The sequence below is a fragment of the Panthera uncia genome, assembly GCF_023721935.1.
Source record: "Panthera uncia isolate 11264 chromosome B2 unlocalized genomic scaffold, Puncia_PCG_1.0 HiC_scaffold_24, whole genome shotgun sequence".
Taxonomy (NCBI): domain Eukaryota; kingdom Metazoa; phylum Chordata; class Mammalia; order Carnivora; family Felidae; genus Panthera; species Panthera uncia.
The window spans coordinates 51,038,204-51,050,589 of NW_026057580.1; positions in this window are offsets into that span (position 1 = coordinate 51,038,204).

The following is a 12,386-nucleotide window of genomic DNA, read 5'->3' on the forward strand; positions in this document are numbered from 1 at the left end:
ACAAACAAACAAACAAACAAACACTTGTATTATAAGGGTCCCTGAAGGAGAAGAGAGAGAGAGAAGAGCAGAAAACTTATTTCAAGAGATGATAGCTGAAAATGTTCCTAACCTGGGGAAGGAAACAGATATCCATGTTCAGGAAGAACAGAGAGTTCCAAACAAGATGGACCCAAGGAGATCTAAATATAGTAATTAAAACGTCAAAGATTAAAAATAGAATTTTTAAAGCAGCAGGGCTTAAACTCAAGGACCGTGAGATCATAACAAAAGCTAAAGCAGTTTGCCACCACTAATGATAAAGGGATTTCTTTAAGTGGAAAAGAAAAGGCCATAACTAGAAGCAAGAACATTTATAAGAGGAAAAATTTCGTGAGTAAAAGCAAACATACAGTAAAAGTAGTAGAGCAATTGCTTATAATGGTAATATGAAGGTTAAAGCACAAAAATAGTAAAATTGATTACATCTAAAAATTTGTTAAGGGGACTCACAAAATAAAAAATGTAAAATATAACAATACAAATGTGGAAGGGGGAGTAAAAATGGAATTCTTTTAGAATGTATTTGAACTTAAGTGACCATTAACTTAATATAGACTGCTATATACTTAAGTTGTTATATTATATAACAAATATATAACAAATATTAACAGACATAAAGGGAGAAGCTGACACTAATACGACAATAATAGGGGATTTTAACACCTACTTACATCAATGGATAGATCATCTAGGCAGACAATCAATAATGAAACGATGTCTTTGAATGATACATTAGACCAGATGGGCTTAACCGATGTATGCAGAACATGCTCTCCCAAAACAAAAGAAAACATTCTTTTCAAGTGCACATGGAATATTCTCCAGGATAAATCACATGTTAAGTCACAAAGCAAGTCTTAATGAATTTAAGAAGATTGAGATCATATCAAGCATCATTTCCAGCCATGGTATGAAACAAAAAGAATCAATCACAAGAAATAACTAGAAAGAACTCGGGAAGCTAAATAACATGCTACTAAACAACCAGTAGGTCAATGAAGAAATCAAACAGGAAACAAAAAACACATGGAGACAAATGAAAATGAAAACACAATGGTCAAAAATCTCTGAAATGCAATGAAAGCATTTCTAAGAGGGATGTTTATAGCAATGCAGGCCTACCTCAAAAACAACAAAAATCTCACTTCAATAATCTACACTTAAAGCTCAAGGAACTAGAAAAAGAAGAACAAATAAAGCCCAAAGTTAGTAGAAGGAATGAACTAATAAGTAGTAAATACCAGAGTGGAAATAAATGAAATAGAGACTAAAAAAGAACAATAGAAAAATCCAATAAAAACAAGAGCTAGTTCTTTGAAAAGATCAACTAAATTGATAAACCTTTAGCCAGACTCATGAAGAAAAAAAGAGAAAGGACCCAAATAAATAAAATCAGAAATGAAAAAGGAGAAGAGAAATAACAACCAGTATCACAGAAATACAAAAGATTATGAGACTACTGCAAAAAAATTATATGCCAACAAATTGGACAACCTAGAAGAAATGGACAAATTCCTGGAAACATGCAATCTTTTAAAACGGAATTAGGAAGAAACAGAAAATATGAATCAATTGTGAGTAATGAAATTGAAATGGTAATCAAAAAACTCCCAACAAACAAAAGTTTAGGACCAGATGGATTCACAGGTGAATTCTACCAAACATTTAATGAAGAGTTAATACCTACTTCCCTCAAGCTATTCCAAAAAGTAGAAGAGGAAGGAAAGCTTCCAAATACATTCTACAATGCCAGCATTAACCTGATACCAAAACCAGACAAAACACTACAAAAAAAGTGAACCACAGGCCAATATCCCTGATGAATAGAAATGCAAAAATCCTTGACAAAATGTTAACAAGCTGCATTCAACAATACATTAAAAGGATCATTCACCATGATCAGGTGGGGTTTATTCCAGGGATGCAAGGATAGTTCAGTATTTGCAAATTAATGTGATACACCACATTAACAGAATGAAGACTAAAAATCACATGATCATCTTAATAGATGCAGAAAAATCATTGACAAAATTCAACATCTGTTCATGGTAAAAAACTCAACAAAAGTAGGTTTAGTGGGAACATACCTCAACATAAAAAGGTCATATATGACAAACTCACAGCTAACATTATACTCAGTAGTGAAAAACTGAGAGCTTTAACAAGACAAGGATGTCCACTCTTTCCACTTTTATTCAACATAGTACTGGAAGTCCTAGCCATAGAAATCCGAAAAGAAAAATAAGAACAGTTCTTTGAGTTAGAAAGGAAGAAGTAAAACTGTCCCTATTTGCAGATGACATCATATTGTATATAGAAGAGCTAAAGACTCCACCAAAAAACTGTTACAAGTAATAAATGAATTCAGTAAAGTTGCAGGATACAAAATTAATATATAGAAATTTGTTGTGTTTCTATACACTAATAATGAAGTAGCAGAAAAAGAAATTAAGAAACAATTCCATTTATAATTATACCCAAAATAATAAAACACCTCGTAATAAATTTACCCAAGGAGATTAAAGACCTGTACTATGAAAACTATAAAACACTGATTAAAGAACTTGAAGATGACACAAATTGAAAGATATACCGAGCTCATGGGTTGGAAGAATTAATTTTGTTAAAATGTTCATACTATTCAAAGCAATCTAAAGGTATAATGCAATCCCTATCAAAATACCAAGAGTAGTTTTTACTGAACTGGAACAAATAATCTTAAACTTTGTATGGAACCACACAAGAACCCAGATAGCCAAAACAATCTTGAGAAAGAAGAACAAAGCTGGAATTATCACAATCCCAGATTTCAAGATATACTACAAAACTATAGTAATCAAAATGGTATGTTACCGGCACAAAAATAGACATGAGATCAATGGAACAGAATAGAGAGCCTAGAAATAAACCCATGCTTATATGGTCAATCTATAACAAAAAAGGCAAGAATATACAATGGGGAAAAATCTCTTTAATAAATGGTGCTGGAAAAACTGGACAGCAATATGCAAAGGAATGAAACTGGACCACTTTCTTACACCATGCACAAAAATAAACTCAAAATGGATTAAAGATCTACATGTGAGACCAGAAACCATAAAACTCCTAGAAGAAAACATAGGCAATAATTTATTGGATATTGGCCTTAGCAACATTTGTTTGATTTGTGACCCAGTGTGTAATCTATTCAGGAGAATGTTTCATGTGCACTAGAAAAGAATGTGTATTGTGCTGCTTTAGGATGAAATATTCTAATATATCTGTTAAGTCCATCTGGTCAACTGTGTATTTCAAAGCTATTGTTTCCATGTTGATTTTATACTTATATGATATGTCCATTGCTGCAAGTGACAGTCCCCTATTACTATTGTATTGTTATCAATGAATTTCTTTATGTTTGTTATTAATTGATTTATATATGTGGGTGTTTCAAGTTGGGGGCATAAATATTTACAGTTGTTAGATCTTATTGAATAGATCCCTTTATTATGATATAGTGCCTTATTCACCTCTTGTTACAGTCTTTGGTTTAAAATCTAGTTTGTTTGATATAAGTATCCAGTCTGGCTTTCTTTTGATGTCTATTAGCAGGATAGATGGTTCTCCACTATGGTGAATCATGATCAGTAAAGATCAAAGAGGTTTTTGCCTGCTTTCTTCTTGAGGATTTTGATGCCTTCCTGTCTTACATTTAGGTCTTTCATCCATTTTGAGTTTATTTTTGTGCATGGTGTAAGAAAGTGGTCCAGGTTCATTTTTTCTGCATGTTGCTGTCCCGTTTTCCCAGCACCACTTGCTGAAGAGACTGTCTTTATTCCATTGGATAGTATTTCCTGCTTTGTCAAAGATTAGTTGGTCATATGTCTGTGGGTCCATTTTTGGGTTCTCTATTCTGTTCCATTGATCTGAGTGTCTGTTCTTGTGCCAGTACCATACTGTCTTGATGATTACAGCTTTGTAGTATAGCTTGAAGTCTGGCATTGTGATGCCTCCTGCTTTGGTTTTCTTTTTCAAGATTGCTTTGGCTATTTGGGGTCTTTTCTGATTCTATACAAATTTTAGGATTATTTGTTGTAGCTCTGTGAAGAATGCTGGTGTAACTTTGATAGGGATTGCATTGAATATGTAGATTGCTTTGGGTAGTATCGACATTTTAACAATATTTGTTCTTCCTATCCAGGAGCATGGAATCTTTTTCCATTTTTTTGTGTCTTCTTCAATTTCTTTCATAAGCTATCTATAGTTTTCAGCATATAGATTTTTCACCTCTTTGGTTAGATTTATTCCTAGGTATTTTATGTTTTTTTGTGCAACTGTAAGTGGGATCGATTCCTTGATTTCTCTTTCTGTCACTTCATTGTTGGTGTATAGGAATGCTACCGATTTCTGTGCGTTGATTTTATATCCTACAACTGTGCTGAATTCATGAATCAATTCTAGCAGTTTTTTTGTGGAATCTTTAGGGTTTTCCATATAGAGTATCATGTCATCTGCGAAGAGTGCAAGTTTGACCTCCTCTGGCCAATTAGCATGCCTTTTATTTCTTTGTGTTTTCTGATTGCAGAGGCTAAGACTTCCAATACTAGGCTGAATAACAGTGGTGAGAGTGGACATCCCTGTCTTGTTCCTGACCTTAGGGGGAAAGCTCTCAGTTTTTCCCCATTGAGGATGATATTATTGTTGGGTCGTTCACATATGGCTTTTATGATCTCGAGGTATGCTCCTTATATCCCTACTTTCTTGAGGGTTTTTACCAAGAAAGGATGCTGTATTTTTGTCAAATGCTTTCTCTGCATCTATTGAGAGGATCATATGGTTCTTGTCCTTTCTTTTATTGATGTGATGAATCATGTTAATTGTTTTGCGGATATTGAACCAGCCCTGCATCCCAGGCATAAATCCTGCTTGGTCGTGGTGAATAATTTTTTAATGTATTGTTGGATCTGTTGGCTAATATCTTGTTGAGTATTTTTGCATCCATGTTCATCAGGGAAATTGGTCTATAGTTCTCCTTTTTAGTGGGGTCTCTGTCTGGTTTTGGAATCAAGGTAATGCTGGCTTCACAGAAAGAGTTAGGAAGTTTTCCTTCCATTTGTATTTTTTGGAACAGTTTCAAAAGAATAGGTGTTCACTCTTCCTTAAATGTTTGGTAGAATTCCCCTGGAAAGCCATCTGGTCCTGGACTCTTGTTTTTTGGGATATTTTTGATTACTAATTTGATTTCCTTACTGGTTATGGGTCTGTTCAAATTTTCTATTCTTTCCTGTTTCAGTTTTGGTAGTGTATATGTTTCTAGGAATTTGTCCATTTCTTCCAGATTGCCCATTTTATTGGCATATAATTCCTCATAATATTCTCTTACTGTTGTTTTTATTTCTGCTGTGTTGGTTGTGATCTCTCCTCTTTCATTATTGATTTTATTTATTTGGGTTCTTTTCTTTTTCTTCTTGATCAATTTTGTATCAATTGTATCAATTGATCAATTTTATATCAATTGTGTATCACTTTTGTTAATTCTTTCAAAGAACCAGCTTCTGGTTTCATTGATCTGTTCTATTGGTTTTTTTTTGGTTTCAATAGCATTAATTTCTGCTCTAATCCTTATTGTTTCCTGTCTTCTGCTGGTTTTGGGTTTTATTTGCTGTTCTTCTTCCAGCTCCTTAAGGCATAAGGTTAGGTTGTGTATCTGAGATCTTTCTTCCTTCTTTAGGAAGGCCTGGATTGCTATATACTTTCCTCTTATGATTGCCTTTGCTGCGTAGTTGGGGGTACTTTTTAGTGTAGGTCCACAGTCCTCTGTTATCTTACCCCACATATCTTATAAAAGAACTGCTGAGGATGGCTAGGGTGGCCTAAGGCTTATTTTAATTGAGTTGGGAGTCTTAGCAAAACAGATGCTTCCTAGATAACCCCCACTCAACTGCTAGGGCATATAGTGGCACACAATAGTGGCATTGTGTGCCATTATATGCCCTAACAGTTGAGTATTAATTAACACAGAACACTTAATATATTGCATTTCCTCTTAGAATATTCTCTCAATTCTTGAAGTATACTGATATCTCAAGATGTTTATTTGCTACAGATTGGCTGCCACTTATCACTCTTAGGCTCATTCCCACCCCTACCCCCCCTCAGCAGAGGCTGTTGCATTTTCACTAGCTGATTTTATTAGTTTGTCTGTCCTTAGTTGTGACCCAGGGAAAAATGGATTGTTTTCAATATGCTGAAAGCATTCCTAATTTTCTCTGGGTGAGTGTCCACATGTAGCTTCCAATTGGAACAGTGATGGGATAATACATTGTTAATTATGGTGGAAATTTGAAATTGTGGGATTTGTGGAATTAAAACAGAGAGAAACTCCATATAGAGAATATATATCATTTTTCCTCAGACATTATTATTTCAATCTTTAAAAAATTTTTTTAAAAAATGTGTATTTATTTTTGAGACAGAGAGACAGGGACAGAGTATGAGCAGGGGTGAGGCAGAGAGAGAGGGAGACACAGAATCCAAAGCAGGCTCCAGGCTTTGAGCTGTCAGCAGAGATCCAGACATGGGGTTGGAACTCATGAACCATGAGATCATGACCTGAGCTGAAGTTGGGTGCTTAACCCACTGAGCTACCCAAGCATCACCATTATTTGATTTTTCATCAAGTGTTTCTTGTTCTCTTCTATATTGGTTATGGTTTATACAGATGGTTTATTCAGTCATTTTGTTTTCATCTGTGGCTCAAGGACATCTTGGCATTTGCTTCTATTTTCCACTAATGCTGCATATTGCTATTACTAAGTTTATAGTCTAAGCTTTTGTTTGGGCAAATGATCTGATTTTTCAATAGAGTAGGATTCAGTGCCACTAATATACTTTAAAATAACATTTTAAAATTGCCTTTTTCCCCCTACTTAGACGTTTAGTTGCTTTACCAACATACAATTTCTTATGGATAAGATTTCCATTTAACACCATGATTTAGATTAAATTACTTTCTTAAAATCACATCACTCCCATAGTCTACTTAGTTTTCTAATTCCCATATGCTCCACTATTGCTGAAGCAACTTCATCTATATAACGTGACTGAAGAGTCAGCCTTCATTCACAACAGAGCACAATCTGTTAAAGTGGTAAATATTACCCATTTCTATTATTAGAGCTGAAATGGAATTTTCTCTTGCTGCATTTTCAAGATGTAACATAATTAGATAGCAAACATAGAAAAGTCAGAAATAGTGGAAGCTAACGGATGTCATCAGTACCAGGGAAGCTTGAATTCAGCCTGTCTTGCTTGGCTCCTGACTCGTTCACACAACGCCCCCAGGCCATCTCATTCTCTGTTTGAATTATAGGGTGCTATGTGAGCTTTGCAGGTACTGGGGTAAGGAAGCGTGAAGCAAGGTTTCCAATTCTATATTGGTTTTCAGACTGAATGAGAACAGGGAAATTCTCGCTTGATGTTTCAATTCCCTTCAGCTTCCTATAGACACCCTTTCCCAGCTCTGAGAAGTAGCTGAGTAGTTCTTCATTTTATCTGGAGAGGCTTCTGACTTCTCCCTTCTTTATTAACTACAAATCAGAATTGTAAACAAACAAATAACTGTCCTTGTTGCAGAATTGTTATTGTAATTAGTGCAGTATACAATTCCTGGCAGAAATGAGGATGGAATGGGTGAATGTGTGTGTGTGTGTGTGTGTGTGTGTGTGTGTGTGTGTGTAGACCTCACAAAAGTGATTGAAGAAGGAACTGGGCTAACTGGAGAAAACCTAAAATGAATCATTTTTTAAAACAAAAACTTATAAGAGCTTTATAGTTAAAAATCAAACTTATCCGGGACCTAAGAGTTTATTAAGGGAAAACTTTTATATCTTCAACAGGGCTATTAACATTGTAGTGTACCAGCTAATGCCTACATTGAGTGCATCAGTGGAATTAAACTCAGGTCCCCTGACATTCAAGTTGTGCATTAATCACTGATGCTGCATGGTCTGGCTTATCTCATTCCTTAAATAGTTTCCTACTCTTTATGTTATTATTAGGTCATAGTATATTGAGAATTCTAGGTAAACTTAATAGGGTAGCATGACTTGATTTGTTTTAATAAACTTTGGATAAAATTGCTGGTTTCACTAGACTGGTCTGATTTGCAATTCCCCATGAAAATCTTCCTTTTGACTCATACATTTTGGAGTTAGGAAAGATGCAAAACTCTTGTTTTCCTTATAAGGTGTATGTGGGTAGTGAAAAGAGGCCTGAATAGACTTTCATGAGCCAAACCTTCTCATAGACCTTTGCCCATAATGAACCTTCTGACCTCAGGTGGATTATGTAATCTCTCAGCAACCTGTTTTTTTCTATCATATGCATAATTATAGGGGATTAAATTTATGATCTTTCTTTATGATTTTGGTATGGCTGAAAATCCATAAGATCTGAACAAGAAACACCATTGGAGTTCTGTATGGTTGGCATTGTTCTTTGACTTACTTTGTGAGTGAATAACAGGAACACCAAAGATTTTTCATTTCTTTGTTGATGCTCAACAAACCATGTTGAGATTATGTCTCTTTTGGTAGGAAGAGGAATGACTAAATGAGTGATTTCCTTATTTGTTGAGATGTTCCCAGCATGTTAACCACACATGACAGTAACCTTTTCAAATCGTCTCTGTCTCTCTTGGTGACAAAGTGATTTCATTTTATAGGTAGTTCACAGGTATCTCAGAGGCCTCTGGAGCAACGATTAGTAAAAAGACATGATGACTCCTTTCTAGATCTGATGTATAAGGGTTTGTATTCCCAGCTCTTTTCCAGAGTTTGGGGCAATGATCAAATCAAACATTTTATGTGTGGCTATAAGAACTCACCTATAAAAGTATACACTAATATCTGAGAATGCTTGTATTGTTGCTAGGTAAATGATTCCCTACCTTAAACCTTCCTTGTTGCACAAAAATGTTTTGACCAAAAGTGTTCATATCTTGAGCTTGATTCAGACCTAGTCTAAGATGAAACTTTCAAGGATGAATAATGATGTGACAGATTGTTGTATTTACTGGATGCTTGTTACATGCCAGGCACTGTGCACTGTATGTTCATTACTATTTATAGGCATTATCTCATCTTAATGTTTAACAACAGTCTTATGAAAGAAGGACTAATATTGTGCCTATTTTGTAGATAATGTAACTGAGGCTCTGAGGGATTACATGACTTCTCCAGCTTCAACTCAATTAGGAAGTGTTAGAACTAGAACTCAAATCCATGTCAGCTTGACCAAAAAAGTTTGTTTTCACCAATACTGCACAATTTTATCTCACCAGGTCATCTTTCTTCTGCCCAGGAACAAATTCCCTCACAGTCAGCAGGTAATACCTTAAGTGCAAAGATACTTTCTTTAACACAGACATACTTTGATGGACATGTATTCCTGCCCTATTGATTGAGTATTCTGAAATTTTCCTTCCGGTGGAGAACCACTGAAAAATACTTGAGAAGTCACATATTCCTATTTACATAGAGACATTGCTATTTCTTAAATTCAAGGAAATTCCTCCAAATTTAAATGAACATCTTTCTTCCCTATGAAAACAAAAGTGCCTCTCAGCCAACAAATGAGTGAAAAAAGATCCCAACAGGTCTTTTAATTCGCAGATGCTTGAAATAAGTGAAGATCAAAAGCTTTTTTGCAGACTGCTTTTCCCTCTGGGAGACATTTGAGCATGTTAAGAATAAGCATCATTTAAAAAAATTAATAAAACAAGTTGGATTTTCAATATGTTCCAAAAAATAGGTTTGCACAAATATTGTGCCATCTTGTGCTGTTCATCTTATGCTTTTAGACACCCAATGAATAGTTCTTTCCTACATCCAACCCATGCTGTTTGTACATACAGACTTTTGTAGAACATCTTAATTTAACCAGGAAGATCATTACCATGCAACACATTTATATATTGCAGAAAGCCCCACAAAAAGGTATCTGTGTCCTTGCAGATAAGAATGTTCCCATTTAGATTAACTGAAAGAAAAACAAGCCTAACAATAGATGTTGCCTTTAAAAAATAAATAATCTGATTTTCAAATAACATCCCAAAGCCACTATGGGAATAGCTGTCATTCTGTCAAATAGAGTTGGCCTAGTTTGCAGTGGAGCATCTTAAATGGCAAGGGCCAAATGCGTGTTTAAAATTCCCAGTTGAGTTGTTTCTTCTGGAGGCATATGGACTGTCTGACCATCTCTTTCACTAAGATTACAGTCAGTATCTTCTGTTTTGTTTTTTGGAATTACTTACACCCAACTAGGACCATCTTTAGATAAAACTATGAAGGAGATAAGGCTTGTTTAAAGTATCCCCTAATCTACCTTTTAGCATCCTCCTCTGGGAAGCTTGTTGTGTGCCCCACTTCTGAGAGGCAGTACCTGGTTTATTGCCTGTCACTCTAGCTGATGACCCCAGTATACTCTGTTTAACCACCACCACTCACATCTTTGCTCCCCACACATGTTCTGGAACATCCCTTTCACCTTGTCTTTCATTTGTGCTTACCTGACTGAGTTCCATTTTCCCAGGGTGATTTGAGGCTAATGTGATAAAGTAATGACTGATATTGGGTAAGCAAAACATTAGCATTTAAATAGGGACCTTCTGGAGGAGATGCACTTAACAAGGAAGAGGTCTTCAGAAGGAGCAATTTCAGACATTATGACAGGACCAGGTCAGAGATAATTTTGTCAGATGGGGCCTTGAGGTTATGAGCAGGGGCAGCCCTAGTTTCTAGCCTTTCTCTCAGTCAGGATTTCAAACATTTATGGCAGGATCCCAACAGCTTTTACAGGACTTTTGACATAAGTACTTTGACCCAAGAACATTTCCCCCTGCTCCTTGACAGGCTCCACCTTTCCTCCTTCAGAGAAGTATACTGTTCTTGAAGCAATTGAAAATAGAACCTCTCTAGCAGTTGGAAAGGAAACATGAGTATAAACGTGGCAAATGAACATTTTCAAAAGGCCCTAAATCCAGGGCCTCTGCATCGCATAGCTCCAGGGTGCTATCCGCATAGAATCACAATGATCCTTGTCTCCTGGAGATCTGAACACAGAAGGCTGTGCAGGAATCCTGATTTGTGCTTGGGGCTCCTGAACAGAAAGAAGTGCGTTCTACTCAGCCTAATCAGGACCACGGATAAGTTTTTACTCTCCCTTTTTCCGTAGGTGCAATGTAAGTATCCTGATTTAGGGCTCAGTGCTCACCATCATCCTTTTACCCCCTGAAATACTGAGAAAGTAAGAGGTTGCTACATGAACCACAAACTACAAGGGGTGCTTTGGGACCATTTAACAAGTCTGCCTAAAGAATACCTGTATGAAAGGGGCACTGACTTAAGGCTGGTTACTTTATTATCTTTATTAATATATTCAATGTCCTCTCCCTGGTTCTTTGGATAAGGATGATGGGTGAGACATCTGTTCCAAAGCTGTTCCATTGAATGGCGATTTTGATGACTTAATGCCTTTTCAGACTTCTGCTGCCACTGCTGTTCTTTGGTTTTGATTTTCAAGCAGCTGAATGGAATCTCTAAGCCTTCCATTATGTCTGCCTTTTTTTTTAATTCTGAAGAAATAATTCAGAACACGTCAAGGACAAATGCTTGAGTTATAGAAACATTTTTTATTACCATTATTATTACAAAGCAACCCAAAAGATCCTTTAATTTCTTTGATTGTTTAAAGTAGCTCTGTAGAAACATGACGTCTTAGATGTGAAGAGAGTTTATAATTGAGCACAAGTCTGAATGCCTGGACAATGTAGTGGGTTGCTGGGATTCCCAGGGACTCTGGAAAGTGAAAGAGGTCAGTAAAAGTTTATCAGAATTTGATAGCAGCCTCCATACAAACATCCAGATAAAACTACAGCCAGTTACTATGTATGGCTTATTATGCACACACACCCCCCAACTCCTCAAATTCTGTGGAGATTTAAATCTTTCATCTAGAATAAAGATTTGTAGCATAATGACCCGATTTAGCTACAAAGAAGAAATAAATCTGACAGCTGGGACCAGAAGAAGTATTAATCTCCAAAGTTCACGTGAGTCTTTGTTTCCCCCTTTCAGTTTTTATGCAGCAGGGGCAAAAAAAGAGTGAGCAACTCTGTGTTTCAGTTCAAATTACATTGCTTGGAAGAAAAAGCACAGGGAAACGGGGAGTGGGTGTTAGATAGAGTTGAAAGAAAGATTTTCCATTCTTTAGAGACAGAGTAACCGACAGGAGAGTGAAGAGATGGAGCTGAGCTAGTCCGTGCCATGGTCTGTCCAGGGCTGCAGAGAGAAGCAGGTGGATAA